Raw genomic sequence first — 16,164 nt, 5'->3', positions numbered from 1 at the left:
ACATAAACAATCTCATATCAAAAAAAAGTGAATTTGGGCCAGGGCTCAAAATGCATGATTGGCATACTTTCGTCAAGGTAAGTTATGTTCTTCTGTATTTACAATATATTCATAAACTACATGAATTGTTCGTTATGTTATGTTAGAAAACAATGAAATGATTGGTTTATAATTACTACAGTACGTGCTTCCTCTATCTCTCCCAGAGCACTTCAACAATAACATCAAACAAGTGATATACGATCTTGGAAAATATATGAGGTAAGCAGTAATATCTGTTCAATTTGTTGTATATACTTATTATATTTGTGATTTTTTTTTCTTGCTATGTAATCTATTGTCAACATTCTGGTCACACATTAACATGGGAAGGTGTATCTTCATTGGTTAAAGAAGCTCATCGTAATGGAGATTCCAATGTTACGCAAAGGGAAATAGATTTAGCACGTGGTTCAAGAGATTTCTAGGTACGTACAAATTTATTAATCACCCGTATGTTTATCAACTCATGATACAATAATTTTGATATGTTTCACATATTATTGCAAGTTAAACACCACAAGGCTATGTTTTGTAATGGTCAGAAATTTTGCGTCAAAGTGTTGGATGACACGAAGAAAACTTGTGATTCAGGAATAACTGCAATCTTTCAAGTGACTAATATTTCATCTAGAAATGACTTACATCCTCAAGAGTCTAAAAATTGATACTATGGCATTTTGGATGAGATAATTGAGTGTGACTTTAGTTCCTTCAAATTAGTACTCTTTGTTGTCAAATGGTACAGGCTACGACTTAGTCCAAATGATCCTGATAGAACTGTTATTGAACATGATAATGGATTTACAATGGTTAATACAAGGTCATTTGAGCCAGTTGGGGATGAGCCTTATGTTCTTCCAAGCCAATGTGAGCAGGTATTTTACTTAGAGATTCCACATAAACTGGGTTGGTCATTTTTTGTTAGACATGAACTGAGAGGAAGGCCAATAAAGTATAATGTGATGGAAGAAGAAGATACCAAAGAAGTAGAAGATGATGTAGATAGTGATCACGATCGACAGTTATTGGATGATGTTCCTGACACAAATTTTCATGAAGAAGATGAAGAAGATGATGACGATGATGCTGCTACTGATGATGATAATGAAGATGATGTTGATGTTGATGATGATGTTGATGATGACGACGACAACGACGATGATGATGGTGAGGAGGAGGATGATGACGATGACGATGATGATGACGAGGATGATGATGATGATGATGATGATGATGATGATGGAATTTAGAGGTTTGTCATCAATCCTTAATCTATTTAATATTCATTTCTTGCTAGAAATATATTTGTCTTATATATATGGTTACATAGTTTATTCATTATCAATTTAAAAGCTACAAGTTTCAACTACAAATAGAATACTGCTAATCCATTTTAAAATTATTATAATGGGTTTTGGAAGAAATTACAGTTATCTTAATTAATATAAAATATCTAATTGAATTTCAAAATGTTATGCAAGTGGCTTTATTCTAGGTGTTTCCTCCACCTCCACACACATCAAACAACTTCAAATAGAATGTCCCCAAGGTGACTAAGCCCTCAACTCATCAGCTGATACAAAAACCCAGTTTTAGCCCTTCACTAGGCCTACTTCCCTAGTAGGCTTATAATCTGAGCCTGATTTAAGTGTTTTATTGTGTACCTTTTAATGTTTTTAATTTTTATGTGATGCTAATGATGGATGTCATTATGATTATGATGTGATTATGCTCACGATAATTGAATTACATTTGCAGGAAATTGAACCCCTTTCAGGAGCATCCCGCACAGTCTCATGGATCAACAAGTATAAGTCAATACTTCTTATAGACAGTCTATTTAATACACTTATCAATAGCAGGATTGATGTCTTCTAAGATCTCTCCCATTTGCAGGTACTAGCGAATAGGTATTTGTCAGAAGTGTCTTCCTCAAGTGAGGGAAATAGAGGAATAGAAGAGGAAAGTGAGACATGCAGTTTATCTAGAACAGGTAGATTAACTAGAGGTCAAAGGACTAGAAGGAAATTCAATAAATGCATGAAATTTTTCCTTGCTCAAGGGGGGTCATGTTCTTATGATGATGAGATGGAAGGTGACATCGAGGTGCCCTTGAGGTACCAACATCTATAGAAACATTGGGTACCCAAGGAACTTCCTTCGATAAACATTGATTTTTGTATTAACGAGAGGATATATCGCATAGCACCATCATCACTACATGGTTTGGGCCTATTTTCTATGGATGGCATAAAGGTGTCTTACAACAAAGTTTCTAAATTGATGGAGTATGTTGGACCATGTTACGATTACAAAATTTGGATGCATATTGTTAAATATAAAAAAAGTATGCATAGGTATGCCCTCTCGGAAAATTATATACAACAGCAAGACAATAATCAAAGTAAAAGTGTGGCTATATACATTGATGGAAGGCCAAAAGCAACAGGGAATATTGCAGGTTTTATAAATAGTACATGACCTGGGTCAACTATAAAGCAACCCAATTGCATATTTGAGGCACGCGAGGGAAATCATGTATTCATCTATGCGATAAAATCAATACATGCAGGGGAAGAGCTTCTTATTGATTACAATTTGAACCGCATAGATACAAACGAGGCTACTATCATGGGGGTGGTACATACTATTAAACCAACTTTTAATCAATGACTCCAACATACCATTTAGTCAATAAATTTTTGCCTAACATTTTTATACTTCATCTTTGACACAGGGGCACAATATGGAGCAACCGCCCAGAGGGGATGCTGATGATGCTTCCGGCTCATCTACACATGAGTAGGTAAAACTCATTTGTAATTGTGCAAACTAGATAGAAGCAAAATGTTATTTTTTTAATGTTGTTTTCTTTATTGTTTTGGAGTAATTTTGATAATACTAATACTATTGTTGTCACAAAGGGCTAGTGGTCGGAGGGAGGGAAAGGAACCTGCAGTCCCTCAGCAGGCACCCCCTAAGGAGGACCCTTTCTATATTGATTTAGTAGAGACCGATGACCCGATCGGTTCGATTAAAATCAATTTAAAGAAAATTAGCAAAGAAATTCTATGTTTGGCAACCATAAAGCCTATGACTCAACAAATAAAAGATAGGGCATCTGAATTGTTGCACACCTCTGAGTCCTTAAAAGTAAGTATTAATGAAATTTTTAATTATAACAAGAGTTCAATAATGGTTTTTATGTTATGCTCTTTTATGGCATTAATTAAAATATGGATGCATTGTCTTTACAGAGTTTTTTGCTTGATTTCGAGCCCCGTTCCCATGATGAGGGTGCTGCAGGTGGTTCAGGTAGATCGCATGTTCCATTCGCCACTTCTATTTTCCACTAAATATATATAGGAATGATCATAATCATTGACAATACATGCTCAAACAATCCTTTTTTTTAATGCTCTAACAATCTTGTCCATGCTAGTCCACACGTTCTATATTTATGCATGCTCTAACAATTTTATTCTTCAGCTTCACATCAATTGAATCCTACGATGACGTCGCCTCCATCCAGGACAACCACAAATCTCTTTCCGACTGCTGAGTCAGCAACACATAGCTTACATGTATCGACTGTTGCACCATCTGCTGGTACACAAATCCCTCTTTTTCTCTCTTATGACAGCAACAAACAGTTTCTTTTTTACAACTTTATAACATCAATTATCATTTGTTCTTTTATACTTCGATCGTGACAAAGACTTATGAAACTTATGAAACTTTTTGCAATAGGACCTGCAACATCATTTCCTGGATGTTCCTATGTTCCTAGTACAGGAACGGTGAAATATGTCACATTGATCGTCAGCGACGATGAAGGCATTCCATTAAAAGTAGCCAAAGTTCCAAGTACTTTAAAGTTATTATTATTCTATAGTGATATAATAGTAATTTGTTTTTTTATCACTCTTCATCGACTAATGATCCCATGATTGTTTTGTAGGGAATGATCTTTTTTGGAGAAAACTTGGTGATGAGTGTTTACGAATATTTGGACCCACAATGCGTACCTGGTGGAACATCATATCCTAACTAAAACCCCAAACCACTATTTTGATTTCATATCATTGCTATAATAGTTTTCCTTTTCATCCATTTCTTGAACTATATTAAAGGTAGCTTCACTTCATTTATGAGTCTAACATGTTTTTTTTTACTTAAAAGGTGGAACAGCAACGCAAACCGTTGAAGGATGATCTTATAGAGAGCATGACCCAACTCTTTGGACCTCGTGCATTCGAGAGAAACAAGCTCCTTGAAAAAGCTAGTTTATGTTTGAAGTATATTAGGGACTAGTATAGAAAAAAATTACGGGATAACCCCTGGTACGAGCGTCCACCCTATGTTCCTGAGGCTGAGTGGCAGGCTCTGATTTTGGATGGAAAGTATAAAGCTGACAAGAAAAAAAATATTACACCAGTGGAGAGTACAGCAAGGTATGTGATACTGTTGAGAATCTAATTATGTACTAATTAACCTCCATATTTACACTATCTAACATATTTCAAACTTTTCATAGATTGCCTGACACATCAAAGGCAACAAAGGCAAGACTAGAAAAGCACGAGACACACAAGCTCGGCTCTGGTGGTTTTTCGAAACTTCAAGCAAGAGTTGTAAGTATTAGTAAATGAAAAATTGTATCAAATTTTTAATATAGTGTGAAGGGAAATGCTAGGACTCCCTTATTTAGCTCATCAATTATAAATAGGTCAATAGAATATAATAACAGTAGTGGATTTTCATATTCAATATAAACAATTCAACAATTGAAGTCAAGACTCTGCAATCTAGATTAGTGAAGAAAACTTGTGATTCACTACTATGACATTATTTAAAATCTCACCCTTGACTGAATTTTCCTCCAATAGTTGAGAATAAAGGCAATGATTGAAAGAATGAGGGAATGCAGCAGCACTTGCAGCCATTTTTATTTCCAAAGAGCTGAACTAACTCTTACCCAACTTAAGAATTTGGAGAAAATATGTTGGTACAAGCAAAGCATACAAACACGCAACATTTATATAGTAGATTGCTCCATCAAAACTGCTCGATTTTTGTCCTATTATATTGTGATGGATATAGATGATTTGCTGTTGATATTTTAACTACCCTCCATTGGTTGATGAAACAATGCAAGTAAAATTCACCATACCACGCAAAAATGCAGGGCTCAGAGTTCAAGAGATGCCTCACAGAAGACAATAAGAGAATTGGCTTCCAACAAGGCTATAGAGCCGTGGCTAAACGACTACGAGCTGAAATTAGTGTGGAAGGTTCTAATACTGATGCATCTTAACCACAGGTAAATAAGCTAAATGAAATTTATTTCAAATTGAATACTTTACCAATTAGTCCATTTGATGTTAAGTTCCAATATAAAGTAAGTATATCTGTTTTAAGCAATCAATGATAACAATGCGTAGGATGTTGGAATGTAGCCTGACAATCCTTCTACACAAGTTGCAGATGTCAAAGGTTCACATGATGTGCATCCCAGTGGTGGAGGTATACATTTTCTATTAAATTTTTTATATGTAATTTCAATTGGTGTTTGGATTAACATAACATTTTGTATAGCAGCTGTAGAGGATCGAGGGGTCGATGTTCATGACCGTGTTGACGTTGAGTCCAGACAAAATGATGTGGTCAGATCAGGTAAAGAGACACAGTTATGTTATTTAAAATAATTAAATACTTGTAACAATTATAATAAATTATTTTTAATTTAACTCTTTTATTTGTTATTGCAGAGGACCCCCCTTTGCAACAGCATAGGAATTTGAGATCATCAAGAACAGAGAATAGAACAACTGATGAGGGGGGAATTGATGATGACACTGATGCTCCTCTTAGAGCTTACATAGAAAAAAGAAATAGAAAGAAAAAAAAGAAATGATTGTCACTACATACCTTAATTGATAATGATTGTATTTTATGTCTCAATGAATTTAATTATATGCTAATGAATGTTCATGAATTATGTGTTAATGCAGAATATTGATGAATGTTGCATGTTAACGAATCTAATGTGTTAATGAATGTTATCATGTGATATTGATTGAATGTTATCATGTGATATTGATTGAATGTTACATTTTATTAATGGTTAAAAGAATGAATGAATGTTAGATGTTAACGGGGAATGTACAGTGATGTTAGGGGGAGGGGGTGGAGCCAAATGAGCTTCCACATTCACATGGTTGGCCCTATTTAGTAGAGAATATTAAACTATTCTCGAAATAAAGTGAAGCTCAATAAGATGTAAGTGAAGCTCAAATTGGCACAAATAGGGAGTCTATATGATGTAAGGGGTCATTTGAAGTCCTAGGGTGTCCTAGGAAGAGTTATGGGTGGATGGTAGTGTTTACATGATGTAATAGGCTATTAAAGCCCCTAAATGATGTAAAATGCACTCAAAGTGCAAGATCCATTATTTCTCGGTCCTTCCCCAATATCAAATGCTTTAATTTTGATCTCCCTGAAGTCATCTCGGAGGCTCCCAATTACACCGATACATGGATGCAAGAACACTGGCAACAACCTCATGTGTTAATAGGATATGGCATAAAGCTGCACAAGATGACAAGTTGTTTTGGCTGTTGGTGGATTTCAAAAACTATATTCTCTTTCCCTTTGGCCTATGCTTAATCCATTTGCTTCTTCTTTTTCTTCACCATGTCCATTTCTCTAGGACCTATTATCTTAATTCAAAGGGATATCTATGATGAGTTTGGATTCCTCTTCCAAAATGATTTTTTCAACTGTTAGTTCCAAAAAAGATCTAATACTGTGTCACATAGCCATCCCTTCCACATAACTATTAGAATAGATACCTATATCTTTATAAAAACCTTGGATCTTATCTCCTATTTTACTCCTTACCAACCCTCGTATACTAGAGATAATTGGGTTTCCTTGGTCTGGATGGATCTATTTAGTTTCTTTCCTTCTCGCTATGTTCAAGCAATTTAGGTTGCTGAGGTTCTCATTAATATCATCAGTTAATTTTATTCTATTTTCATAGTGGTTGGGAAAACAATGCATTAAGAGTAGGAAGTAGCATTGAAATTACCAGTAACCAATCTCTTGAGAAGGTATTTTATGCTTGATTGGGTTTGTCTCTAAAATATAGAGAGCATATCAAAGCTTAAAGCAATTTGTTCATATTCAGCTTTATCCATCTTGTATTCAAAATTGAACAGCATTTATAGTGTACTGATCTTTACTGTCAGACATTTTCATTTATTTTCTTCTTCTATTATCTTTATAGTTAAAACATCTCATTTCACTATTTTAATCTATATCTATGCCCCAATTTTTGTATCCATGATAAATCTATTACAATCTAAGACTATGGGTTTACTCTGACGGTCATTGAGAATGAGACTTTATGGTTGATCTTACAAATTAAGAGGGATTTTTATAAAAATCTAGAAAGTGTTTTTTCTAATAACATGAGCTATAGTTAGAGGAAGGCTGTAATGAGTATAGTTGAATTTGTTAGATCAACAAATACCATTAATCTTCAAGGTTTTTAGTTTACAAGGTAAATAAATTATAAACCTTAGTATTAATATTAGGTTTAACTTGCTTAATGTGGACTTACTTTAGTAACATTATTCAAGTAAATAATGCGAGGAGACTAAAATAGAGGCTTTGAATTCCTTTCCCATGGAGAAAAATAATGCAACTATAGATCTAGTTTCCAAGAAAGCACGACAACCTCTGGAAAACTCTGAACAATTTTGCCCTATATCCACTATTTTACTATCTGTTTCAAATGCTTCTTCCTCTACTGAAGTTGGAGATTGTGATTTAGAAACTGTTGAGTAAAATAATGAAAAAGCATTCACTGAATCACTGGATGAAAAAATGCAGCATGGCCTTTCTAGCAAAGATGTTAATTTTAGAGATCTAGTGCAATGCCTGACAGATGTTATCATTCCAACATGTAGAGGTCCAGCTGGAAGCTGAGCATTGCTCATCTACAAACATTGCAAAAGAAAGCAATTCAACTAAGAGATCCACTTGCCATGAAGTGATGAAGCTGATTTTGAAAAAACCTAAGGAATTGGCAGTCAAGTACAAAGATTGCCCCCTTCCATTATCTACCCACCTTGACACTTCTGAGGACAAGGTTAGAGAGTATCCTTTTTTTTTTGTCTTTGTCATTTAGACTTTTACATAGACATTTCTTTGAAAGCTCATTAAAAAAATTATTGAAATTCTTCACTTAAGAATAGACATGAATTACAAGTATTATTTCACATGGAAATACTTGCCTTAGAGATTGCTGGGAGCATTGAAGAGAAAACAAAGAATAAATTAATAAAAGAAATTTGCAAACTTCTAGAAAACATCCAATTTAATTTGCCAGGAGGAATATTTGGTGGGGAAAACCTAAATGAGTTTGCAAACAGAGTTATTGCATCCAGGTAACTATCTAACTTATTAATAGATTGTGTCTACTATATTTTAATATCTGAAAACACTTAAATTTATCATATGTTCATATAATCCATGCCCTTCTTTGTAGGTATATTAACCGACTGGACATGGTGATTAGAAAAGTATATAAGGATATGGAATTTTATGTATATGATGATTCAGGGGATATCTTCAATTCTATGTCCAATGAGGATAAAGATGCTGATATGCAGAAAAATGAGTCTAATGTATTGGCTTCTTCTCAAAATAATGTCATGGCTACTAATGGTGGGAAAGGGAGAAATGCAGGCTAGATAGGATAGTTATATCATCAGATGTTTTCCTCGTATGATGATCAACATTCTCTAAAATTGCCACAAGCTGAAAGGGTTTCAAGAAAGCATAAGGGCAATGATTATGAACGTACACTTAAGAAAGTCGAAGAAAACAGGGAGTGTGCACATAGATTTGAACATTTCACAAGTAGAGCTCGAGATTTACAATCTGTGTGGGCATCAAAACATGCTAGCCATATGATCAGGAAGCAATCTAATAGCCAAGTAAATCAACTGAAGAAGAAACATATAAAATTTATAACGGTATGTCAGATTGATATTGGACTATGTTAATATTTTTTATTAGATAAGCAAGAATTTTCAAAGAATTCTGAAATAAGTTATGCTAATATTACAACTAACATGTTTTGTTACAATTTAGACTAACTTTTTTTGTATCTTTTTTAACCTTTGTGGATTTTAAATAGGATTCTAATGATGAGGACCAGGTAAGCAACAATGCCACTAGAGGTTCAACCCTCTATTTTCTTGATGTAAGTTCTTCAAACATTTTAGTTTCTTAGGAATAACTTAATCTAACCATTTTCTATTCCTTCATCGACTTGACTATAATAGGAGTTTGATGATGAATACCATGTAAGCAACTATGATAGTAAATGTTTAGCTCTCCATTGTCTTGATTTAAGTTCTATGAAGATTCTAATTTTCATAGGAATATTTTATTCCGAGCATTTACTAACCCTTTGTAGACTTGACTATAATAAGAGCATGATGATGATGCCCATGTAAGAAAAATGCTACTAGAAGTTCAGCTCTCTATCATCTTGTTGTAAGTTCAAAGATTCTAATTTTATTAATAATAACTTAATCTATACATTTGCTAATTTCCATTTTTGAATGAGTTTATCAGAGATATGTTGGGTTGATAATGGACTATGCTAATATTATTTATTAGAAAATTAAGAATCTTGAAAGGGCTGTAATGTCTTGTTCAAATAGAAACTAAGATTTAAAGGTTATGCTATTGTTACAACTAATATGTTTGTTTTTCTCCTTTTTGATTATCTGCTAACCTTTGAGGACTTTTAATACGAACCTCATGACGATGACCATATAAGAAACAATACTACTGGAAGTTTAGCTTTCCATTGTCTTGATGTAAGTTCTTCAAAGATTCTAATTTTCTTAGGAATAACTTAATCTGACCATTTTATAATCCTTTCTGGATTTGATTAAAACATGAGCTTAATGATGATGACCATGTCAACCATGATGTTAATAGAGGTCTTCATGTAAGTTGTTCAAATATTCTAATTTTCTTAAGAGTAACTTAATCTAACATTTGCTAACCCTTTATGGACTTGACTTAACAAAAGTCTCATGGTAATGGTGGTGTAAGAAACAATACTACTAGAAGTCTTGGTGTAAGTTCTTCAAAGATTATAATTTTCTAAAAAATAACTTAATCTCATCATTTGCTAACCCTTTGTGAATTTTGACTATAACAAAGTTCTAATGATGATGACAATGCAAGCATCAACGATTATGTAACTATTTGTAACTCTTTGTGGGCTTGACGATATAGAAGTCTAATGATGACCATCATGAATAGAAGTTTGATGATGACCACCATGTAAGCAATAGTGCAACTATAGGTTCAGCTCTCCATTGCATTGATGTAAGTTCTTCAAAGATTCTGTAAGACATTTTTCAATCACATTGTTTCAGTGATCTATTGTAGTTTGAATGAGGTTTCAGATTCTACTTTTCATTTGGTTGATGAGGCCACTTAATATGTGAATATTAGTTGACATGATATTTTATCTAGAAAGACATCCAAATTTCTAGATAGTTTGTGATTTGTAATTTTTGATTATTAAAATCCACCAGCAAAGAGACATCAATCAAGAGGTTACAAAGGTCAACCCCAGCTTAAGTTCTCTTCCTCCCTTCTATAGTGTGTGCTAAGTTGTGAGTCCCATAAGATGCTTTAGTCTCGCAAATTCATTCATTCACTCATTTGAAAGTCTAAAATTTTAGTACTTTAAAAACACATGTTTGCGATCTTTTCTCAGAAAATATATAATTAATTGTCAACATCGTTCTTATGCAGGTGCAAAACAGAAGTGATTCAGTATGAAGGCCAATTGTTGGGGAATCTAAATAGAGAGTGATATCCAAACGCACCCTTCGAACCTTCAAAGTAAAAATTCCAATCAATTGATTGAATAATGTAGGCCATTACCTTTTCATACAATTGGAAAGAGCATGCAAGCAGTTTGAAGTGACTTCCATGGATATCACAGCTTTAATCAAATTTTTGCTACTATCAACATCAAAATATTCACCTGTTTTGAAATGGGATATTATAGATTTTTGGATTAATGATATTGTAAGTTTCATGTTCCTCTACTTTTTTCAATGAATTAAGGGTTTCAGTATATCTTTTGTCCTTTCTTCCCTGGGGTAAAACATGCTTATTTTGGACTTGGTTTGACAATGAAAGTTCAGTATGCTATCTCAAGCATCAGGATGGAGGATTCACTAACAGGAAAAAATAGATTGATGTCTATTTTCTAATACAGATTGGATAAAACATAATGTAAGTACAATTCATCTACTAACAGCATTGATTGAATGAAAAGAGTCAAGGATCAAGAAGTAACAGCTTTAAATTATCTTTACACTTCTGTGATGTCAAATAAATGTTTACTAGATGACAATGATCTGAAGCCCAAATGAAATTAATAGTCATTGATGGGTATAAAATAATTTAGATGTGTGAAGAATTAATGGTGCAACATTTGAAATGAAAAGGTAAGATGTAGATTAATACTTAGAAAGGAAACATGAGTATATTGAGAAGATCAGTTGTGACTACAAATTTCATGGAGACTTAAGAAATGGTGAAAATTGTATCAGTTTGCTTTTGAAAGGATGTGATAATTGCTTTGCTACAAAGGGATGGGTGTTCTTCTTAGGAAATTGTTTTGAATTGTTAAAAGACTGTCAGCTTCAAGTCATTAGACTTAGACTTACTTTAACATGGCATATTTGAATGTTTTAGATTGAATTTTTAGTAATTTTTTTGGTTTTGTAAGACGTCTTGGTTATGATTGTTTACTCAATAGTTTTTATTTATAGAATCTTCTTATGTAATTGAATGATTCACTTTTTCCCAAGATAGGCATGGGAACAATGTTGGAGTTAATGTGGAAAGCCAATGTTCTGGAGCTACATTGTTGTCTTAAATATTTTGCAGTTGTGCTTAAAATTAACGTAACACAATTAAATTTAAATCTCTTGATATCTGAATCATCAATCCAAGCATGGCTGTAGAGAATCGTAGCTGTGTAGACACCAAATTTGAACAGTCCACTTACAATTGAGAAATAGATTATTGGTAGTATCCTCATCTACTTGACAGATTGAGCATGCAGAAGCTTGGTAGATGCCTCAAACCTAGCCCTAGTTTCATTTCCAACCATAAATTTGGTGTATACACGAAAGCTATTTTGATCTTGTGAGCATTGAATATCAAGATCTCCATTTGACTTCTCGTTATTAATGCCTTGACTCACTACTGTTGGATAAACAACCTAGTTGAAGTCCAGTGCAAAGAGGTTGCTGGCTACCAAAGATTTGATAAGTGTTACAAAAATATTCACTGTAACAATCTCCTTCTAAATTGAACTCCAGATGAATATTAATCTGGAATTCTTTTGGCACCATCTTTTTTATTTGTTTTTTAATATTCTAAATTCCTACTCTAGCCTCATTGCTCTATTTTTTTTATATTCTATTTAATTATATATGTAATATTACAATGTGAAATTCAATGTTTAGATGTTTGTGGATGAAGTAATGGAACTTGTGGAGCTCACTTCTTTGAGAGGTGCCTTGGTTGGGCTTCCTGGGCTGAATGGCCTATCTACTGAATAGCATAAGCAGTTAACAATAGCAGTAGAGCTTGTGGCTAATCCTTCAATTATATTCATGGATGAGCCAACTTCAGGCTTGGATGCTCGGGCAGTAGCTATAATTATGAGAACAGTAAGAAATATAGTTGACACGGGGAGAACTATTGTTTGCACAATCCATCAGCCTAGTATTGATATCTTCAAGGTATTTGACGAGGTAAAGATTTGGTTTTCTTAAAATAGCTTTGTGAAGCATTTGAAATTGGCATCTTCTTAAAGCTAAATGAAATATGTTGCAGCTATTCTTAATGAAGCGAGGAGGTCAGCTTATCTATGCAGGTCCACTTGGTCACAATTCTAACAAACTTATAGAATATTTTTTGATAAGATGCCATCCACTACGGTTTTATTCTGTTGAGAGATTTAGATCTGAATCTGGTACCTTTTGATGAGCAGTTTGAATTTTGGAGTTGTAAGTAGTCATAGTTTATTGTACTAGAACCAATAGGAAGTTGATTTTATATACAAGGAATTGGTCATGCCGGATAGTGTTGACCACTAAGCTTTTAGCAAACATTCTCAATACGTTGAGCTTAAGAGTCAAGCACTAGCTACAATCATCATATATGTTTCAGCTAATTGAAAATGATTCATGTAGGCCATTCAAATCAAGGAAGGTTATAATCCAGCTACGTGGATGCTGGAAGTAACTTCTATGTCAGAAGAGCACCATCTAGGTGTCAACTTTAGTGAAATCTATAAATCATCAGACCAGCTTAAAGCACGAAATTTAATTTTTTTGTTTTACTCCTTCCACCATCGCAATTGCAACGGTGTTTCCGTCGCACCTACAGTAACCCCGACGCAATTGGAGGGGTTGGCGTCGCAATTGCGAAAGAAAACACAAGAATTGCGATGCGGTTGCCATCACACCTACCCTCCAATTGCGATGAGGTTGTTGTAGGTGCGACGGCAACCCCGTCACAATTGCGACAAAAAACACAAGAATTACAACAAGGATGACGGGACAACAAGGTGGCTGCATAGCGACGGATAGGCGTCGCAATTGCGACGGTAAGGGTAGACGTCATAAATTGTGACTAAATAACTATGATGTCTATATCTGTCGCAGTGGCGACACATTGCTATCATAATTGTGACACATAGCCATTGCAAATCGATGCCAAATCTATTAGTGAAAGTGATTTAATTAGTATGTGAAAAAAACTAATTACTCTAACATTTGGCACCAATCAATGAATTGTATTCATATGAGTTTTAGGCTCTTTGTAATTACTATATTCTTGATCTGAGAATCTCGAGGAAAAGATTCATTAGTGTTGATAAATACTCTCTTTTGATGTAGTATTTCTTCTTCTGCATTCCTTTTTGGTATCAGGCAATGACCGAAGTTTTTCTTCTCAGGTTCTTTTCTTTGGGAGCTCTTTTGAACCAGTTATTATTGATATAAATATTTTTTTTTCCAAAATATATATAATTTTATTTTATTCATTTTTATTAAAAAATATATTATCTAATTATAAATGTAATATAAAATCAAATGTATTGATCATCTACAGTGATGAAGTCTTTGCTTTAGATTTCACATTTTAAGTTATAATTGCTTAGATGAGAAATTTTTTATAATAATAATATTTGATTTGATTTTAAGTTTTCTAAAATAAAGTTCTAGGGTAGATGTAAGTTTATCCCTATAAAAAAATGTATAGATCAAAAGTATGTAAATATGTCCATCACTATGTGAGCGACTTTTTATCATTTCAGGTGCATGCTTTTATATCTCTTCCTATAAGGGAATATTCTTTACTTTCTTTGAAGTTTTATTATGATTAGGATATATTAAGATTTGATTTTCATTTTGTTGCGCCTAGGTAGATATATTGGATTTTCTTTAGGAGGATCATATGTCACTCATCATCATCAGTAGCAACAGTAACAAGAAGTTGAATCTATCTTATTAGGAAACAATGCAAGGGTTTCATTTATAGGTCTTAATAATTTTGCAGGTTTCATGCATTTGCATAACTCGTATTTGTTTTCATCTTGTCACAATCTCTTCATTTCTTACCACTCTTAGGTAAGTGTCATTTATTCATGATATTTAGTAATGGTTTCATTAACTTACAAATATTATTATTATTGCATTGGGTCAGTTTAAATGACATAAAATTGTTAATTATAGGTTGTTCCAACCCTAAGCTATGAAATTATTAATTAATAAAATTATCAACTTACTTAACATTTTGTGAGTTTCTTTAATTTTTTAAAAGAATATTTTTACCTTTAGCAATGAAAAAAAAATATTTATCATAAGTACTACATTAATATTCCATTTCATATTTTTGGCCTTTCATTACCTATGTAATCTAATATGTTATTTATTTTTCCCTTTTTGCAGAAATGTTTTGATTAACTCAAAGAAGGGGATAAAGTGAAAGTCTTGGATTCATATAATGGTCATGTTTCTACTTTTGGGATTATTCATTTCTTGTCTATTTTACATGGAGGAAACTTGAATGGAACTAGAGATGCCAATATAAACATTATAAGAGTCACAAGTAATATATTACTTTCTTATGAAGATAAAATAGATGGTGGCATTCATCCCAAAAAGAAAGAAGGAACCTTCACACAGTGGTCATTAAAGTATTTGGAGAAAATGATATAGGTGATCAATGTGTTATTTGTTAGAAAATTTGGCTCATTTCTTTATATTGCAATATTTTTAATGTTTTGTTTAAAAAAATTAATTATCAAGATGTATTTGAAAGAGTTGGAAACTTTTAGACAATTTTGACTCTTTTTATCATATTTATGTGTATACTATTTTGACATATTATTACTTGTATATGTTTGCATTAAATTTTTAACCTAGGTTACTTTTTTTATCATGATATTTAATCAATCTTTTAATTTTATTGTTGTTCATATGTAATTATTTTTTATCTTGAATGTTTTAATTACATGCTTTTTGTATTTTAAAATTTATTTTATTGAAAATATTGTTCATTTCATAACTATATTTAGTCCTTATTAATGTAAATGATCAAATAAATTACCAAATTAACTATCAAATAAATGACTAGTCAACTACCAAGGTAACTACTAAATATACTACCAAATATGTTACCGAATCAACTACCAATTTGACTACGAAATCAACTACAATGTATACTACCACATCAACTATCAAATATACTACAAAATCAAATACCAAATCAATTGCCAAATATGCTACCAAATAAACTACCAAATATACTATCAAATCAACTACCAACTCAACTACCAAATATAATATCAAATATACTACCAAGTAAACTACTATTTAATAGAAATGAACTACCAAATAAATCAATAAATAAACCACCAAATATACTATTTAATAACAATCAACAACCAAATCAATGATATAAGAAAATTAAAGATTAAAATAGTTT

General features: G+C 32.8%; 1 long non-coding RNA gene across 1 annotated transcript; it reads left to right on the top strand.

Moving 5' to 3' along the window:
- The first annotated feature begins 5,641 nt into the window (after positions 1 to 5,641).
- Positions 5,642 to 6,006, top strand: LOC149543350 (uncharacterized). The gene is made up of 2 exons (XR_016355230.1): positions 5,642 to 5,718; positions 5,814 to 6,006. It is a non-coding gene; the product is annotated as an uncharacterized LOC149543350 (long non-coding RNA).
- Positions 6,007 to 16,164: the final 10,158 nt, after the last annotated feature.

The sequence above is a fragment of the Cupressus sempervirens genome, chromosome 8, assembly GCF_028749045.1.
Source record: "Cupressus sempervirens isolate cs-2001-9-10 chromosome 8, ASM2874904v1, whole genome shotgun sequence".
In the NCBI taxonomy this organism is placed as follows: domain Eukaryota; kingdom Viridiplantae; phylum Streptophyta; class Pinopsida; order Cupressales; family Cupressaceae; genus Cupressus; species Cupressus sempervirens.
Note: the sequence above shows the minus strand (reverse complement) of the source record. Positions and strands in the feature narration are given on the sequence as shown.